Source organism: Stomoxys calcitrans, chromosome 1 (genome assembly GCF_963082655.1).
Source record: "Stomoxys calcitrans chromosome 1, idStoCalc2.1, whole genome shotgun sequence".
NCBI classification, from domain to species: domain Eukaryota; kingdom Metazoa; phylum Arthropoda; class Insecta; order Diptera; family Muscidae; genus Stomoxys; species Stomoxys calcitrans.
The window spans coordinates 24,743,257-24,749,256 of NC_081552.1; positions in this window are offsets into that span (position 1 = coordinate 24,743,257).

Here is a 6,000-nt window from a genome sequence, read left to right on the forward strand (position 1 = left end):
AAAACTCCCATATATATCTTTTGGGCATTTCGCCCATATATATCTTTTCGGCTGTAAAAGTCACAATTTTCGTACCATCGTAAGAAAATCGTAGAAATTTCAATTCTATATTTCAATAGGTATACAAAATTGAAGTCTGACTAAATTTGGATATAAGTGGTATGGATTAAAAGTATTATATACACTCGGTGGTGTTGGGTATTATACAGTCGGCTCCGCCCGACTTTTGCCTGTCCTTACTGGTTTAGTTATTCCGTTTGCAACACATCGAAATATCAATTACCGACCCTACAAAGTATGTATATTTCGGATCGTCGTAAAATTCTAAGACGATTTAACGATGTCCGTGTGTCTGTCCGTCTATCTGTCCGTAAGTCCGTCTGTTGTACTCTCTCTACAGGCTTCAAAAAAAAACTATTGAGCTAAAATTTGCAACAGTTACGTCTTTTTGATGCACGCTGGTTAAGTTCTTGAACGGGCCAAATCGGACCATATTTGGATATAGCTGCTATATAGACCGATTTTCCGATAAAGGGTCTAATGCCCATAAAAACTTAATTTTTAATCCGATTTTGCTGAAATTTTAAACAGTGAGTAGTTTTAGGCCTGCTCACATCCGACCCAAATATGGATTGTTTTTAACCGATTTCGCTGAAATTTGAAACAGTGAGTAATTATAGGCCTTCCAATATCTGACCGATCTACCGATAAAGGGCCAGAAGCCCATAAAAGCATTATTTTTTAACCGATTTCGCTGAAATTTGAAACAGTGAGAAGTTCTGGGCCTACCAAAATCTGACCCAAATATGGTTCAGATCGGAATATATTTAGATATAGCTGCCGTATAGACCGATCTGCCGATATAGGGCCTGAAGCCCATAATAGCTTTATTTTTCGCTGAAATTTAAAACAGTGAGTAGTTTTAGGCCTACCAACATCTGACCCAAATATAGTTCAGATGGGCGTTTATTTAGATATAGCTGCCATATATACCGATCTCCAGATAAAGGGTCTGAAGTCCATAAAAGCTTTATTTGTTAATCAATTTTGCAGAAATTTTAAATTGTAAGTAGGTTTAGGTCTACCAACATTTGACCCAAATATGGTTTAGATCGGCCTATAATTTGATATAGCTGCCCTATAGACCGATCTCCCAATAAAGGGTCCGAAGCCCATAAAAGCCCTATTTTTTATACGATTTCGCCGAAATTTTGAAACAGTTGGTAATTTTAGGTTTCCCGACATCCGCCCCAAATATGGTTTGGATCGGACTATATTTAGATATAGCTGCCATATAGACCGATCTCCCGATAAAGGATCTGAAGCCCATATAAGCATTATTTTTTATCCAATTTCACTGAAATTTGAAACAGTGAGTAGTTTTAGGCCACCCCCCATCCGACCCAAATATGGTAGAAATAGCAATGTATTTAGATATAGCTGTCATATAGACCGATATGCCGGGTAAAGAGTCTAAAGCTCATAAAAGCTTTATTTATTACCCGATTTTGTTGAAATTTGAAATACACAATTTAACAGTGACTTATATTTATAAGACCACTCAATGTCCGTGCCGAATTTGGGTGCATAAGTTATCCAAATTTCATCGGATTGTGACCAAAGGAGGTTAACATATATACACGAGGTGGTGGGTATCCAAAGTTCGACCCGGCCGAACTTGTTTTTTTTTTACTCCTTTCTTTAGACAGGTTTTTTGGATCAACATGAGTTTCCATCATCTACTGTCAATTATAAATTTTTTTTATTCATACTTACCTTTAGTCAAAACTAAAGAAGCTGAAAAAAGTTGCGCCAGGGTCTAGACCCAACGTAATTCTTTTCTCCAAACTTGCCTTTTGTATGATCTTGTAAGAAACCCATTTAAAAATATTTTTTTTTTTTTGTTTTTTATTTTAGAAATATTCATTTTCTGGTATTTAATAAAACATTTAAAAAATTACAATGAATAAAAATGTAATTTATAAATAATATATACAAAGAAAATTTTTTATAAATAAAGCAAGAGTGTTTATATGGCGGCCATGCCGATTTTTAAAATTAAATACCCCTTCGTATGGGAAATCAAATCCAGGAACGTGTTGAGTTTGGTGAAAGTCAGCCCGTGGCTGAGAGAGGTAAAGCAAAGATCTTAAACAGACTGACTAAGATCCTAATTAGTGACAAAACGGGCAATTAGTGGCAATAGGGATCCGTAAAATAAAATAACACTTAATTTACGCAACGAAATAACATTTTAAGCTTCGTCGATTACGTAACAAAACGATTTGTCTTGTATTTAATGCAAACTCGATACATAATACGTTATAATATTGAATGAAACATCTAGTTTTGTTTCATTGCAAATTGCAAATTTTGCCCATGAACATTCCACTAAGGAACAGGGGCAAACTTCACACATATCAAGTTAAAGCTCAATGAGAAGGGTCCTCCTTTTTATAGCCGAGTCCGAACGGCGTGCCGCGGTGCGACACCTCTTTAAAGAGAAGTTTTACATGACATAGTACCTGCCAAATGTTGCCAGAATTAGGAGAGGAAAACCACCGCTGAAAATTTTTTTCTGAAGGTCTCGCCAGGATTTAAAGCCAGGTATTCAGCGTCATAGGCGGCCATGCTTACCTCTGCGCTTCGGTGGCCTCCTGCTTGTCTTGCTTCATTACGTTTAGTTTATACACAAAACTAAAAATATTTCTTTTCGTTATTTTTATATCAATATGTTGCGTTGTGATACCTTGCGAGATGATACCTTTTGTTACGTTATTATGATTTGGCACACATACTAAGACGCCGTTATGCTCAATGCTATCATCTACCTGAAATGTTTTAAATCGTGCTTCATCGAGTTTTAAACGGTTTAGGCCGAAACAGAATGAGCGCTTTGAGTTTTGCTTTTGAGCGTCGCGTTGCAAAAACACAACACTGCGCACAAATGCCACAAAAACAACGCGGAAAAGTTAAAAAATTTTTAATTTTGACGCTTGGAAGCGAGCGTAATTCTGTGCTGCCACACGTGAAGTAGTGTTTTAAGTCATCCAAGTTAAAAATTGTTAAACATTTGCGAGTTGATTTTTTGACATTTGTTGGCAGATTCTCTCATTCTGCTTAGCCCTTTATTGCGCAGTTACGTCAAAATACTTTTAGCCACCATATGTTGAATTAAAATATAATACGATACAATGATTTAAACACTTATAGAAATATCTATAAGCCAATAATACTTCGATTTTGGGTTTTTTTAAATACTAATTACATTACCATGGATATGAAACACCATGTACAAATTCATTGCATTACGTTACGGCAGAAGTTATTACATTACGAAACGTTGTGGACACGCATTAAACATCGGTAGTTTGCTAGTCGATACTTTACAATTCCTTACTTCGAGAGAGTTAATACTTTAATATTCCATGACTTAAGTTCTTAGTTAAATTGAGTTCCTTTTGCTATAAAACGTGAAATATGCAAGCAAATGTTTTATTAATCAGCAAAATTACTTGGCAATTCGATACTATGGTGAATGACGTTACGTCAATACTTTACAATTCTTCAACATACTTCGAGCTAGTTAACACTTTAATTTTAAGCAAATGGATTATTATACAGGAAAATCACTTTGACGTTACGTCAAAATTGTATACATTCAACTAGGATCCTCCTGCGTTGAAGACAAAGCCACACTTAAGCTGTTAGCCTCAAGTATTGTAATGTAACGTAACCAGAGAAATAATGCGCCATTGAATTCTTCATTGCGTCGCCTTACAATATTTTAAAACTTGCACGTCATGCCAAGTAAGGAGATTATTCACACATAGATGACTTAAAAATACGTTGCCGTGCAAAATCTATAATCGATTACTTGATTATGTTGAGATAAGTTAAACACGTTTGTTAAGATACGTTATTGCGCCTTGCTTTGCGTTAGAGCACGTTAGCATAGCGTTAAGTTCCAATAACTCTTATTTGGAATCTGTTATTGAATGTAACGTCGCGTTAAGTTCGATTAAGTCATTCCGTCCCGTAGCATTACAACCAATGTTATCCATTGATTTAGAATCATTTATTAAATTAAAATGCACAAAACACGCGTGTTATACCACATTAGGAAATTATCCACACTAAGATTACGTTAGGATAATTAAAAAAGGCATTGTGTTACGATGCCTTATAAAGCCGTGCCATTGATTCCAAATCCATTATCGAATGTCTCATTACGCTGAGATACGTCAAACACGTTGTGTTGCAATACGTTAATTCTCCTTGCATAGCGTTACAATACGTTAGCATGGAGTTAAATTCCAATACCTCATATTTTGAAATCGTTATTGGATATAATAAAATACAGTTGTTATTGTATTTATCGTTGCGTTAGTCCCTGCTACGTTACTTTTCGTCATTACACTACGAAGCGTTACGATACCTAAACATTTGTATGCTATATGGTTATTATCAAACAGATAGAATGCATTGATGTAGAATCCTTTAATGAATTCTTGGTAACATCGTGTCATGCCATATTAGGAAATAAGACACCTTAGATTACGTTACGATAATTAGAAAATCATTGTAGAAAGATACATTGCCGTTGGTTCAAAATCCATTAGCGAATGTCTCATTACGCGAAGATACGTTAAACACCTTCGCTGGGATACGTTATTGCACCTTGGTTTGCGTTACGATACGTTAATATAGCGTTTAGTTCCTATAGCTATTATTAAGAATACTACATTGAGAGTAAGATTGCGTTAAGCACGGTTACATTACTCTACTTCATTGCGCTACGTAACATTACTACACGTCAATAATTGCATGTTGTGCTAAATGTAGGTATAATTTAACGGATATTATTCATTGATGTATAGAATCCCTTATTGAATTATTAGTTAAATTGCGTTACAATGTATAAAAACAGGTACATGTTGCCAAATTGGGAAATTATCCATCCTTAGATTACGTCACAATAATAAAAAAAATATCATCGCATTAAGATACATTAAAAAGCCTTGCCGTTGATTCAGAATCTATTATAGAATGCCTCATTACTTGGATACGTTGTTGCAGCTTGCGTTGTTAAACGATACGTTAGCGTAAATTTTGTTTAGCACTCGTTATTGAATGAATGAACCTAGTTCGTTTTTTTTTACGACATTACGTTTTGCAAATTATTGTTATATGTTCCCTTGCGTCTCATTAACTGAATTTTCGCTAATTATGCCCTATTTTTAAAGATTGCGTGCTCTTCTGCTGACATTGCTATACGTTTGCCACTAATTAAAAAAAAGAAAGATTTGTGGAAAGATTTCTACAGGGGTATCTTAAACTTAAATTAAGTTTCTAATAATTTTTTATAAAGAAAATAATATATGATAATAATAATAATTTGTAAAAAAAAATTACAACATAAAATTCCATTAAATAAGAAAAAAATTAGAAAAAATTTTGGTAAAAAAGGTCTTTAACGAATTTCAGTCATCTTTTATGTTTTTGTTTTACTTTTTTATATATATTGCAAGCAAAAAAAAAAATTAAAATGTCATAAGGTATTGGAGTTTTTAGAATAACAAAAATTTAAAAAAAATATATGTATATATTATTAATAATTTCGTTTTTTTATGAATATTGTTTGCAGTTTATCAAACAAAAAAAGTTGTCGCCTCGTTTGAAACTTACTTCAATTTATTTATCGTTTTATCGATAACTTAAAGCTTCATTTATACAAATTTAAATATTTGTAGGTATCTATATGGGGTTATTTGGATGTTATAAAATAAAATATTGAATTTCTTAAGGGTAAAATCCAATAAATATTTTTCGGATTTTTAGCTTAGAAGTAATACCGGAAATTGTGAATAGTAGTTGGGAGACATTGCCTAAGAGAAACCTAAGCGTTGGCGGTTTCTTCTTATCTTTTTTGTTTTGCCTTTTTCTTAAATAATTTGGAATAATTTTTTCTTTTCTTCTCTTTGTGTGTGTTGTTTTTTT